General features: G+C 39.5%; 1 pseudogene; it reads right to left on the bottom strand.

The window, feature by feature from the left end:
* Positions 1–237: 237 nt before the first annotated feature.
* Positions 238–591, bottom strand: LOC147581923 (ubiquitin-conjugating enzyme E2 D4 pseudogene; annotated as a pseudogene).
* Between the last annotated feature and the right edge of the window lie 14,159 nt (positions 592–14,750).

A 14,750-nucleotide genomic window follows, 5' to 3' on the forward strand; every position in this document is an offset into this window, starting at 1 on the left:
CCCCACCCAGGCATCTCACGAAGCGTCTCAAACTCAACTTGTTTGAAACTTGCTTATCCCTTTTTAATCAGCCCCCTTTTGGTTGGTGCTTAGTAAATGCTAACTCCATCTTTCCTCCTGGTTGCTTCTGCCAGATACCCAGGAGTCATTTTCCCCGCTTTGTTTTCTCTTTTAAAACAGCAATTTAAAGTTTACTCTAGCTATAATACAGGCTTCTCTGGCATACTTCAGAACCCATTACAAAGACAGTCTGTTGTACTTGTCTGTCTGATTTATGGGTTGGTGCAATTTCTGGCACTAGGGCATCATCTGAGTTTGGACCAGAGAACAGTGATAGAATGGGCAGAATAACTTTAGAAATAGTTAAAGCTAGAGACCATTATGTTTCTAGGACAAATGGCTATCATTATTATTTAATGTTTGCGTGATAAATTAGAATCATTAGCATTTAATTTTTAAATATGATTTAAAATTTAATATTATGTTAATATTTGGGTGATGAATTTTTGTTGTAAATGCAGTTGTCAAAAAGAATATGCGTTGATACAGGCTGTCATTAGGGCCTGGAGTTGTGGCTTGTCAACTTGTCATAAGCCAAATGGTTAAGTTCCTTATCAGTGTTTTTGGTCACATGGTCTGTGCTTTCTCCTTCGGTTTTCCACTTTCTCAGTGCGGATGTCAGATGTCTGACCAAACTCCAGGGAAGGAAGAAGAGGCTGTCCTTTTGTGTCACAGCATTTTTGCTGAACACAAGTGCCACGTGGATGACAGGTTGGAGGTGAGGATGCGTTGAGAGGTGGATGAGGGCTGAGGGCAGTGAAGGGGACACAAAAACCTTTATAGGTTGGGAGTCACCCTCAGTGTCTCCTTCCTGCCACTCACTCTCCATATCCAACGCGCCACTTAGCCTGGCCAACTAAAACTCAAACCCACCAGTCCTCTCCACCCCACCAGCCACCGTTGCCTTCCTGGAGCCTTGCACTAGCCATCCAGGGGTCTTCCCTCTTATTCTGGCCCACCTTGAATCCGTCCCCTATGCTGCAGCCAACATGAGCACTTAAAAGTCATACATAAAACCGGGGCACCTGGCTGGCTCAGTTGGTTAAGCATCTGACTTCGCTCAGGTCATGATCTCATGGTTCATGAGTTCAAGCCCCACAACCGGTTCTGCATTGACAGCATGGAGCCTGCTTGGGATTGTTTCTTCTTCTTTCTCTGCCCCTCCCCCCCATCTCTCTCTCTCTCTTTCTCTCTCTCTCTCTCTGTCTCAAAATAAATTAATACACTTAAAAATCATACACAAAACTATGTCTTTTCCCTTATTAAAATCCTTTCATGGTTTCCCACTGAACTTATGATACAATCCACAAGTCTTTTTTTTTTTAATTTTTTAAAATTTATTTTTGAGAGAGAGAGAGCGCGTGAACAGTTAGGAGCAGAAAGAGAGGGGGACAGAGGTTCTGAATCAGGCTGCACACTGACAGCAGTGAGCCTGACGTGGGGCTCGAACTCATGAACCATGAAATCATGAGCTGAGCTGAAGTCGGATGCTAACCCGACTGAGCCACACAGGCGCCCCAGTACAATTACATTTCAAAATTCTTAATGTGTCCTACAAAGCCCTGCATAATCACTATTTCCCCAGATTGCTTCTCCAGCACTTGCCTTTCACGCTACCCATCGCCACATTTTCTTCAACATACCAAGGACTTTCCCACCTCTTGATGAGGCATGCTTTCTGTCTGCCAGGATGCTTTCCTCCTGCTCTCTATAGAGCTAATCAATTCTTCCTCCTCCGGGTCTAGGCTTAATTGTCACTTCCTCAGAGGGACAGTTCCTAAACTTACTGATCTAAATTGCCATCCTCTGTTATATTCTCACATAATACTTTCCCTTATAATCCTTACCAAAATATATAATTTCGTATTTTTTATGTGGTAACTGTCTCCTATACCAGTCAGTGACTCCAGCCAGCAGGAGAAGGGTCCACTTTGTTATCATGAGCACACATCCAGCTACCATCTATGTGGTAGGTTGGCGATAAGTATCAGTTGGAAAAAAGTTAATCTAATTTTTATTGTAAAATATATATATTTTCTGGAAAATCTAACTTTAGGAGGATCAAATTATTCTTTGCAGAATTTATCACCTAAGTCCACATATAAAAGACATTATTAGGTGGTATAACAGACAATGTGTTTAATTAGGATTTAAAAGAAATATGAAAATATTCATTAAATTGATATTAAAAATGTAATAGTGGCTGGTTTTTAATCACAAAAAGAAATACTTGTGTAACTGGTATCTTGAATAGGCAGGACTCTTGGGATATATTCAAAAAGCATGTTTATTTTTTATTTCCCACGATGTGTTTCACATATATCCAATGGAAGAAGTATTTCCTTTCCCAGTTTACTTTCCATAATAATGATAAAAATAATTGTATAGTTACAACCTTATTTTGAATTCAGAAATTAAGATATCCATCCCAAGTAATGACCCAAACTCTGAACTTCATTTAAAGTTAAGATGTTTCTGGGGCACCTGGGTGGCTCAAATGGTTAATTGTCTGATTCGGCTCAGGTCATGATCTTGCAGTTCATGAGTTTGAGGCCCTCTTCGGGCTCTGTGCTGACAGCTCAGAGCCTGGAGCCTGCTTTGGATTCTGTGTCTCCCACTCTCTCTGTTCCTCCTTCTCTCTCCCTCTCTCTAAAAAATAAATGAAAACATTAAAAAAATTAAAGTTAAGATGTTTCTGCCCTTCTGGTTGGTAGTTTTCTTCAGGCGGAAAGTGGGGATGGGGATGGGTCACCCTCTCTCTCCTTTCCCTGGCTGGGCCTTCATTCCTCCTTTTTTATTTTGCTAATTGTGTTTCCTATCCTTACCGGTATTGATGTGGTTGGGAGAGGGGTGATAGAGGAAGGAGAGAAAACAGGGACAGAGAACTTTTTCTAAGACGGATATTGTTGTTAGATGGCTGTGCATTTATTTATTTATATTAAAAATTTCTTAAACTTTACTTATTTATTTTGAGAGAGAGAGGGCATGCGAGCATGGGAGGTGCAGAGAGAGAGAGAAGATTCCAAGCAGGCTCTGCACTGCCAGCACAGAGCCTGACATAGGGCTCAAACCCACGAATGTGAGATCATGACTTGAGTGGAAATCAAGAGTCGGATGCTTAATCGACTTAGCCACCGTGGTGCCCCAAGATGGCTGTGCATTCTTTATGCTTGGTTGGTGTTTAATATTCTCTTTCTTTCTTCCCCTTTGGAGGTCCCCTCTGAGAATTCTTGAATGCATGTCCTGTGAGACAGGGAATATATGTATACATATACATACACACATACATACATACATACATACATACATACATATACATATAGTGGAGAGGAACAGAGAAGGGAGGAAAGGAAGGGGGCAACTGATGAAGAGAAAGAGAGACGGAGATAACGTTATTTTAAGGAATTGGCTCGTGTGATTGTGGGGACTGGCAAGGGCAGATCAGTAGAACTGGCTGGTAGGATGGAAATTCATGCAAGAATATTATCTGAAATCTCCAGGGTCTTGAATCTGAAATATCCAGGGTGGAAACTCAGGCAGGGTTTCTATGTTTCAATCTTGAAGAGAATTCCTTCTTTTTTTGGGAAACCTCAGTCTTTGCTTTTAAGGCCTTCACCTGATTGAACGAGGCCCACCCACATTTTGGAGAGTAATCTGCTTCTACAGAATTAAATGTTAAACCCATCTAAAAACTACCTTCACAGAAACATCTAGACTAATGTTTGATGGAGTATCTGGACACTATAGCCTAGCCAACTTGACACATAAAATTAACTGTAACTATTTTTGGTAAGACCCATCACACCCACATGATACTCTTTTGGGCAAGGTTTCAAAGGGCTTCAGCCTGGCTTTATCTCAGGTGCCATATCAAATCTGAAAGAAACAGACATACATCACTTTCCAAACAAGTTTTACTTTTTTTTTTTTTTTGCTTTTTTAAGTAATACCTTTTATCTTGTAGCTTTATTGAGGTATAATTCACAACTAAAATTATAAGAGATTTAAAGTATGCAGTACGATAATCTGATATTCATATACATTTTGAAAGGATTCCTCTATCTAGTTAATTAACACCCCCATCATCTCACATATTAACTCCCCTTTTTTTTGCTTAGAATACTACATATATTTCTCCTATACATATATCTATGATAAAGTTTAATTTATAAATTAGGCACAGTAAGAGATTAAGAACAATAACTAGTAATAAAATAGAACAGTTATAACAGTATACTGTAATAAAGGTTATGTGAACGTGGCCTCTCCCTGTCTCTCAAAATATCTCATTATACTACACTCACCCTTCTTTTACACTCACCTTTGTGCTGATGTGAGATGATAAAATGCCTCTGTGATGAGATGAAGTGAGGTGCATGGCGTGCATTGTGACTTAGCTTTAGGACACCATTGACGTTCTGGGGATAGTCAGAAAGAGGATCATCTGCTTCTAGACCATGGTTGACCACAGGTAACTTATACCCATAAGTGGGATTGCTGGATCATGGTCTTTCTATTTAAAATGTTTTGAGGAATCTTCATACTATTTTCCATAGTGGCTACACCAATTTACATTTGCACCAATAGTGCAAAAGGATTCCCTTTTCTGCACTGCCTCACTTGTTATCTTTTGTCATTTTGATGATAGCTCTTCTAACAGGTATGAGGTGATATTGTGGTTTTGATGTGCATTTCCCTAATGATTAGTGATGTTGAACACCTTTTCATGTTACCTGTGGACCATGTGTATGTTTTCTTTGGAAAGATGTCTATTCAGTTCCACTCTCCATTTTTTTAAAAATAAAATTGCTGTTTTGTTTTTTTGTTTTTTGTGTTTTTGTTTTTGTTTTCTTTTTTGTTTTTTGTTTTTTGTTTCTTTTCTGTTGGGTTGTATGAGTTCTTTATATGTTTTAGATTTATACTCTTTATCACATATGTGATTTGCAAACATTTTCTCCCCTTCCATAGTTGCCTTTTCATTTTGTTGGTGGTTTCCTTTGCTGTACAGCAACTTTTTAGTTTGGTATGGTACCACTTGTTTATTTTTGCTTCCGTTGATTTAGATTTTGGTGTTAAATAAAAAAAAATCACTTAAAAGATCAGGGTTAAGGAGCTGACCCTCTATGTTTTCTTCATTGAATCTTATGGTTTCAGATCTTATATTCAAATCTTTAATCCATTTTTGTGTTGATTTTTGTGTATGGTGTAAGAAAGTGGTCCAGTTTCATTCTTTTGCATATGGCTATTCACTTTTCTCAATACTATTTATTGAAAAGGCTATCCTTTCCTCATTGTATATTCTTAATGCCTTTGTCGTAAACTAATTGACCATAATATGCCTGGATTTGTTTCTGGGCTGTATATTTTGTTCCTTGGATCTATGTATCTGCTTTTATTCCAAAACTGTACTATTTTGATTACTACAGCTTTGTAATATTGTGTTATCAGGAAGTGTGATGCTTCCAGTTTTATTCTTCATTCTCAAGATTTCTTTGGCTATTAGGTGTCTTTTGTGGTTTCATATGAATTTTAGGATTGTCCTATTACTGTAGAAGATGCCATTGGAGATTTTATAGGAATCACATTGAGTCTGTAGATTGCTTTGGGTAGTATGGACATTTTAACAATGTTAATTCTTTCGATCTGTGAGCAAGGAATATCTTTCCATTTATTTGTGTCTTCTCCAATATTTTCCACCAATGTCTTGTGGTGGTTAGTATACAGTTCTTTTACCTCCTTGGTTAAATTTATGCCTAGGTATTTTATTCCTTTTGATGCAATTGTAAAGGGGATTATTTTCTTAATTTCTCTTTCCAATACTTCATGATTATTTACATATATCAGATTCTGATAAAAGTCATGGCATTCAAAGTCTTGTTACTAGCCCTGTGGCTCTTTACCATTCCTGTTCAAGCTATGTGGATGGGGGTTATAGATTATGAGCCACCTTGAAGATTAGTAATGATATGAGTAAATCTAGGAGATGTAGGTAACGTGGCATCCTTTTAAATTTTGGCACCATTTATAGTGACTATAAATTGAACCCTTCCTATCTGTGTAACAGATAAAGATCTCATCCTATCCAAGGCCTTTGTCCTCTGGTGGTTAGGAAACTTCAGCAAACTAAGAAGACAATTCCCCTCTACCCCAGTTATTTGGACTGACACATTTGCTTCCTTACTGGGTAAGCTGGATATTCTCTTATTCTCTGTTTACTCTTTCAGGCTCAGTCTTTTCTCTACCCTTCTCTGCTCCCCTGAAGGTTGACATGTATCTACTGGATCAACCAGGCTCCCATTCTTCCAGAAGTTCAGAGGGTGTCAGAAGAGATACAGGCGAAGTATTTCTTTCCATGTCTCCCTCCTGCCCTGCTCAGGTTGGTAGTGGCTGAGTTCTCCTTCCAAAGACACAGCTCCTATCACGTGACTGTCCAGTAACTAAAGGTTTCACTGCTTTCTGGCAACTGCTCCGTCTCTTCAGGTCTAGGCGTGGCATTCAAAGTCTTGGTCCTAGCCCTGTGGCTCAACCATTCTTGTTGATTTCCACAACACTTTTGTGAATAATCCCTTACCTTTTCTTCATTACCCTGTTTGAATATGCCGTCTGTATGCTGCCAGCAACCTGATGGATTATATAACTCGTACCAGGAGAGACCCCAGAAACGAACTCTTAAAATGGACTCTGATTGAGATTCTTACTTATTTGATGAATACGTGAATAATTTTTTTCTTCTGGGGGAAATGGGAAATGCGACATTGGTGATTGATAATATGTAGTGTCATCATGAATACTCAAAGTATCACCAGTAATAGCATATGATGGAGTTCAGGTGGAGGGCAAAGTAATGGGAGACCAAGTTATCCAATTCCTCTGACACATTTATTGAATAACCCAGTCTTTCTTTACTGATTGAAATGGTCTCCTTTACCATAAACTAAATTCTTTTATATACTGAGGTCTGTTCCTGGGCTATTTTGTTCCATTTATTTGGATGAATCTCACACGATCACTTTATTTTATTGACCCTTTATGTGAGTTGAGGACACAGCACTGATTCATAGTAATAATAGCCTCTGCTTCAATAGTGCTAACTCTACCAGGCCCCGTTCTAAGTGCTTTGTGTGTGTTACCTCATTTTATCTTCACGGCAACTCTGTGAGGAAAAGCTGCTGTTATCTGTGTTCTGCAGATAGAAAATGAGGCACAGAGAAGTTAAACCACTGGCACCAGGTGGCACAGCCAGAAAGCAGAGGATCTGGGTTTGAATTTAGGGAGTCTGGGTTCAGAGTCTGTGCTCCTAAGGACTATGCTACATTGCCTCTAACTATGAGGCAGTGAGGGCCTTTCTTCTCGAGACTAAAAAAAATATAGTCTAAATGCACTGCTCCTGATGACCTAAAGTAATCAGATCAGACTTATATAACCTAAAAAAATTGATAGTTACTATATCTCCTCAACTGTCTCTTTCAATTACTTGTTTCTCAAGTAACCTTCTAGTTACTGTCAGACTTTGTCTGTATCAGACTAGGAAATCAATCCAAAACATTTTATACTTGCCCATCTTCCCTACTGTTCGTATTATTGAGGGAGCCAAATAATTTCAACTTTTTCTACTGCTGGTTTCTCATAAATTGTGGCTGGCATGTGTATATTTATGAAGGTTATTGCATTGCTAGATTCTCATTGTGTTGTTATAACAGATTACAGATTGTGTTGATAAATGCTGTGATGAGACATGATAAACCCAGTCCATTTAGACTCGGTAAAATTCTCTTCAATTTCCTGGTCTCTCCTAAAGGAAGGATTAGAATAACTGAGTCACAGTGTTGGGGTGAATATTGTAAGATCATGTATATGAGAGCAATTAATATAGTGCTTCGCATGTGTAGGCATTCAAATCACATTGGCAGAATCTGAATCATTCCAGGCTATGGTTCCTACAGGGCTCAGACTAAAGACAGAGAGGAGATGCAGAGTGATATCTATTTATTGGGCATTTTCCATGGTCCAGGCATTATGTTTGGTGGGTTCCATGCATATAGTTTGATATTTTTTTATAAGATGGCTTCCCCATGTGGTACAATGCCTGAAATTAAAGTCCTATTCTCTATGCTACCCTGATATCTGGGGAAATCAGGAGGGCAAGGGGCACTCTTGAATATCCTAACCACGAGTTCCCCTCCCACTGTCCTGCAGGCAAGGTCCCCAAGTCAGACAACCCTTAGCAGCAAATGGACAAGGTACAGTTCCCACATATCCCTGATAGCAGGTTTCAGTTCCCTGCCAGCCCATAGAATTATTCAAACAAGCCAATTGTATCCTCCCATGGGAAGCAGCTCTCTTGATACTACAAAGCTTATGTCCCATAGTCCTTGGTTGTTCATTCTGTTCCTGAGCACAACCCTTGTATGGCCTGTGGAGCATGTGGTGTCCTCCCTGCCTCTGGGCTCAGAATATGTGTGACTACTAAGGCACTGTGATCTCATGCATCCAGTGTTGGGTGTTGTGGGTTGGCCACCCCCGTAGCCTTAGGACAGGAATCCCTCTTTTTACCCACTGGGTAAACAGGAGGTGGTCAAACACCCTAGAATAAACTGAACTGAATGGGTCCCACTGAATGCCCTAGATCATTCTTCTCAAACTTTAATGTGAAAACCAATTACCTGGAGATCTCATTAAAATCCACTCTGACTGAGCTTTGGAGAAGGTCCTGAGTGGGGCCTGGGATATTGCATTTCTTTGTTTTAATTAATTAATTAATTAGTTTTTAGTTTTTACTTTTTAAGTCTTTTTTTATTTTTTGAAAATATTTGAAGTATTTAAATATTTGAATATTTTTCAAAATATTTATTTTTTGAAATTGCGCATTTCTAACAAGCTCTCAGATGAGGCAGCTGTTCCTCAGACTGTGCACTGAATAACAAGACCCCAAGGAACACAGAATCCAGGCCTAGGAGACCTGGAATGTTTCCTACATCACTCATCAATGACCTTCCAATCATCTAGGAATCCAGCACATCAAAGGATGGCTGATAGTACTTTCCACAAACTGGGACATTCAGCCTGAAGGACTGGAAACTGAGCAGGATCTATGTTAAGATGCTAAGGTGGAACAATCCAGTGGTACCAGAAGAAAGAAACTGCTTAGAGATCACATGACCAAGACACCCATAAGTAGCTGGTAGAAAGGTACTTACCCATCCAGAAAGGACAAGTGCCTTGTCCTAGCCACTCTGTGATCAAAAAATTTTAAAGAAGGAAATATTGGTCTCCGTAAAGTTTATCAGACTTCCTAGGATGAAAGAACTTTGCTTATTTCTATTAACTTTTTAGTAAGGATTGCTGGGAAAATGTCTGACTTGGGGGAAGGGGAAATGAGACAGAGGAGTTGTTGAGAGGTTTGCTAATAACAAGCAAACCAGCTACTTCTCATAGAGAAGGACAGGAGGGACAGGACAGAAGCAGAAAGAGAAGGGCTGGATGAAATCAAATCATGTTTTCTCCAGGAAGCCTGACCTTAGTGAAATCTAAAAGCAGAGGCCCCAAAGGAGTCCTTCTGTTCCCAAGAGACAGTGCATATTAGATTGGCCTTATGCTTAGCAGACAGGCCTTGATGCTAATTTCTCTTGACCTTCTCATGTGATTCTTGTCAGCCCAGCCCTCATTTGTTAAGCTTGCTTTAATTATGTGCATAATGGCTCATTATTTTTTATAAAGGAAGCAGCAAAGGAAACAATTATGCAAATGAATGAGGTTTGTTGTTCACTAAGGAGTTGGGGGCTAATTGCACATTGGTACAAAAACACTACCACCAAACACAATGCCAAAAAGTATCTCCCTAATCTCTATCTCTGAGGTCTCTTTAAGCACAACCAGAACCTACAAGATAAACTTAGTGTCTAAGAACAAAGATAAAATGCCAGAGGAATTCACCTAAGGCCAGGGACTTTGGAACCACTGATCTTCCTTGCTAAGGTTGAAGGTTTATCTAAGTTGTCCAAGATCAGGCTTCTCTAAGCAGCACCTCCTTTTTTGTTCGGTCTTCAGTTGTCAGACAGAAAGGGATTTGTGTGTTTGGATTTAGTATTCTTCTGGTCTCTCCTTTGGAATGTCTTTCTCATTCATTCATTCATTCATTCATTCATTTTGCCTGTTTTAATTCCCTTCCTGGCTCAGCTTACTCATCACAGGTGGCCTTCTTTCAACCTTAAATGTTTCAGCCTTCTTTCATCTTTGATATTTTACCTATAATAGACTAATTCCGCCCATGTAAACTCTAATTCTGATTTATTAGATTAGATCGGGGGTAACGTCATATGCTTTCCTGTTTCCCAATATTTCTCCCTTAGGGCATTTGTAACATTTGAAATTAATTGCTGTTGTAAAATGACCTAAGCTAACTTGGTCATTTATAATTATTATATCTTCTCCAGAACTCACAACCAGCAAGGATATTATACTGAAGGCAAGTCCCAAAAGGGATTCTGCACAACAAATGTCATCAAGCAGGCACAAAAACTATCACACAACCTATTCTGTAAGCTCAATGAAATCCTAGCTTTCTTTTTATGCACCCAGACAAGCTCCTAATTCAAGGGTTTATTTGAGGCAAAGGTGAAGATATTCTAGCAGCAAGATTCAGTTATATTTCTAATCCATATCAAATAATACCTAAATGGTAAGATATGGAACCAGAAGAAATACCAAGGCCTGAGGCATCATTTCAAAAGATATAAGGCTATTAGGTTTGATAGATTTCTATATTTGTTTATGTAAGGGTAGCAGGGCTTATACAATATTTTCAGTCATTCCATACAACTGGAAGGTCATCTATTTCACCAAAGAAAAATTACTTCCAACATCCATTATACTAAGTAACAAATTTTCTGATGTTGATCAGATATTGAGGTAATTGTACTCTGGTGGTTCCTGGAGTGTGGATCTTGATTAGAGTCTTTCAAATGCTAACTAACCACTCCTGGAGTCTGTTTCTGATTAGGGCAGTTCAGATATTAACTAACCACCTCTAGATATAAATTAAAATGCCCACCTATATATTACATAGTCTGTGAAGTAATTTAAATTAAAATGAAGACAACACAGCAGTTGTTAAATCTGCAGGTTTACTTACTGGAATGTAAGCCCAATGGATGGGGTGGTAATTTATTCATATCATATACCCAGATCTATACAGTTCTAGATGCAAGAAATGTTGGAATAAATGGAGATCATCTGCCAACCTCTGCCCCTTCCCAATTTTGCCTTCTTACTTCTCATTTTCTTCTATCACTTTTCCTTCCTTCCTTCTTTCCTTTCTTTCTTCCTTCCTTCCTTGCTTCTTTCCTTCCTCCTTCCCTCCCTCCCTATTTCTTTTCTTTCCTTTTCTTTTTCTTTTCTTTCTTCTTCCCTTTCTGTCTCTCTCTCGTCATCTTTCTCCCCTCCTTTTTTTATTATATGGGAAATCATGTGGCTTTTTCAGAATTCTGACAGAATATTCTGCCATTGAAGACTAGAGTGTTTGAAGACTTGCTTTATCTTGATTAAATTGCTTTGAGGCTGTATTCTTTCTTTGTTTCCTCATCTGTAAAAGGAGGATAGCAGTGGTGCCTGCTTTGGAGGGTTGTTGGGAGAATTTGTGGAGTGTTCCCAGCATACTTAATTCTCCCCCCACCCCACTTCTAATTTGGGCCCAGCCCTCATTTTACTAATTATGTGATTACTTTAATTTCCTCAGCATGATGTCATTTATTTCTTTCTCCAACTGATCTTGAGAAGGTGAACACATAGCATGTCCTTTGCTGGGTGTATTGACATGTGTGTGAGGTGGATGGAGCAGGAGATGACAGGCCAAGGAGAATTACTTTGCTCCCCTCATCTTTATTTTCGAGTGGGATTTTCTTAGGCAAGCCAATTAATCCATTTCAGTTTTTTGTTTTTCTATCTATGAGAGGGAGTTATGATGCTAACCTCATATACATGTCATGATGATAAAATGAGATTGGTATATGTGAAAGACAGTTGACCCAGCCAGATAGATGCTCAACAAATGTTAATGGGATTGAATGATTCTTTCTAGCCAATTGTAACATCAGGGTTCAACCAGGAAGCTGACCACTCTGAGTGACAGATAAGGGATTTATTATAGGACTTAAACCCTATTCAGTTGTGGGAGGTTGGGGAAATGAATGTCTGAAGGGTGAGTTGGTAGATCACAGAAGACACCAACCAGTCAATCTGAGAGCCAGGCACATCCAGCTGCCAAAGCGAGACCAAATGGGGAGTGGATGGAGAGGTTCTATGAGGAACTATTGCCTGTCTGGATCCATAGCCACGCACCTGTTGATGAACTTGTGATCTCTCTTAAGCAGCAGGGTGTGTAATCAGGAAGAAGAGCTTGACCTTGAGTGGAGGAGAGTGACAGCAATATGGAACCAGCTGGTACCTGCGTCTGTCTGTCACCCACGTCTAAGCCTGAAGGCTTTAGAGAATAATGGCTGCTGCTTCATTTCTACCTTTCAAATCTCACACAGATTCCAATTTTGACCAACTTTAGCCTCATATAATATACAGGTGTAAGAATTTTGGGAAATGTAGTTTCAGCTTTACCAAGCTGACCCAGAAAAAGAACCATACCAATATTTTACATTTTACAGCTCACTTCTTTTAGAACTGATTTAAATTATCTTTTTTTTTTTAAAGAAATAACAGGAGTTAGCCTTTAATCATGATCTTAAATCTATGGAATTATAGGAGTCATATTCTAGAGGAGTCAGACTCTTTGCACTTGAAATACGATGTCACATAAGAGAAGGATTTTAAACATAATCCTATATTAGTTTCCTTACAAATGGGGAAGGGAGATTTCATTGACTATAAATTTGGGTTTAAATTTCAAATAGATGCTACAATGACCGTATCCAAGGGCTTTCCAGTTTATTCATTTGTTACCTATCTCCTCCTACTAGATTTTAGATTTCATTGTCTATCTTGCCATTTCTTTTCTGAGCCTCTTGGGACTCCTGGCATGCAAAGTCTGGACTCTCAAACCTATGCTTCTAGATTTCCAGTGGGTCCAGAACACTTGTAGATAATGACTAAAACAGTAAATGCCATCTCTGACTTGTTGAGGAAAAATGAGTGTTAAGGTTCTTGAGTATATAAGGTTAGGTCCTTAAATTTTTTTTTTCTGATCCTTAATATTTTCTTAAAATTTGCCTCCCTGGAAAAAAAAATTTGCCTCCCTGGGGTGCCTGGTAGCTCAGTTGTTGAACATCTGACTCTTCATCTCGGCTCAGGTCAAGATCTCATGATTTGTGGGATTGAGCCCTGTATGGGGCTCTGCCTGATGATTCAGAGCCTTCTTGGGATTCTCTCTCTCTGCCCCTCCCCTGCTCTCTCTCTCTCACACACACACACACACACACACACACACTCTCTCTCTCTCTCTCAAGATAAATAAATAAACATAAAAAAACTTTCTCTCTTAGTTGAGGCTAATAGCACAACTGTGAGACCACTTACTTCAGGAATTCTGTAAAGCATTAGTTCATCTTTCTTGTTAAGCAACAGGAGTTGAATAAGATGCCAGCACTGTCTCAAGAGATTTAAAATCTAGTGTGTCCTGGGGGCACCTGGGTGGCTCAGTTGGTTAAACGTCTGACTTTGGCTCAGGTCATGATCTTGTGGTCTGTGAGTTCGAGCCCTGCGTCGGCTCTGTTGCTGATGGCTCAGAACCTGGAGCTTGCTTCGAATTCTGTGTCTTCCTCTGTGTGTCTGTCCCTCACCCGCTTATGTTCTCTCTCTATCTCAAAAATAAATAAAGAAAAATTAAGAAAACCTCACTCCTTTCATTAAATAAATAAATGAATAAATAAAAATAAAATCTAGTGTGTCTGGAGGGAGAGGGAGGAAATTGTAAAATAACTTCAGGAGTGAGTTTCTCTGGAGGAAAACATGGCCAGTGGCCAGTTCTTAGGAAGAAGACAGAAATTGGGGGAAGCCAGTAGAGAGCTGCCTTCAGGTGTCAGCCCTCGTGAGAGTTCATCAAGCAAAGAGAGCAGCCAGGGTGTTTATTCCCAGTGGAGGAAACTCAAGGAGAGCTGAACGTTTTATCTTTTAACGGCCTGGTTGAGCGAATGGAGAAGTTTCCTTCTTTTAACTAATTGAAATTTGACAAGAATGGACAGAGGAGAAGACAGAGAACAAGCAAAACAGGCTGAGTTTGTGATTGTGAAAGGTAAATCATTAAGGGAATGAAGTTTATTTGTAGCATCTCCATTTATCCTCTGGGGTCCCTCTAACGCCCTTTGTCTGGGGTCTCAGTCACCTTATGCTCTCTATGCTTGCTCTCTCTACTGTCATGCCATACCTTGGCTCACCGGAACTCTCTCTTCCCCATTAACCTGTACTTGTCTTATTCTTGGAGGCTCTGTTTATTTTCTATTTTATTTTTTAATTGTTTTAATTTTTTAAATGTTTTTTTTTCATTCATTTTTGAGAGAGAGAGACAGAGTGTAAGTGGGGGGAGGGGCAGAGAGAGAGGCAGACACAGAATCTGAAGCAGGCTCCAAGCTCTGAGCTGTCAGTACAGAGCCCAACGTGAGGCTCAAACCCACAAACCACGAGATCATGACCTGAGCCAAAGTCGGATGCTTAACCAACTGAGCCACCCAGGCACCCCATGATTTCAG

This window comes from Puma concolor, chromosome B1 (assembly GCF_028749965.1).
Source record: "Puma concolor isolate L17-30 chromosome B1, mPumCon1.1.hap2, whole genome shotgun sequence".
NCBI lineage: Eukaryota > Metazoa > Chordata > Mammalia > Carnivora > Felidae > Puma > Puma concolor.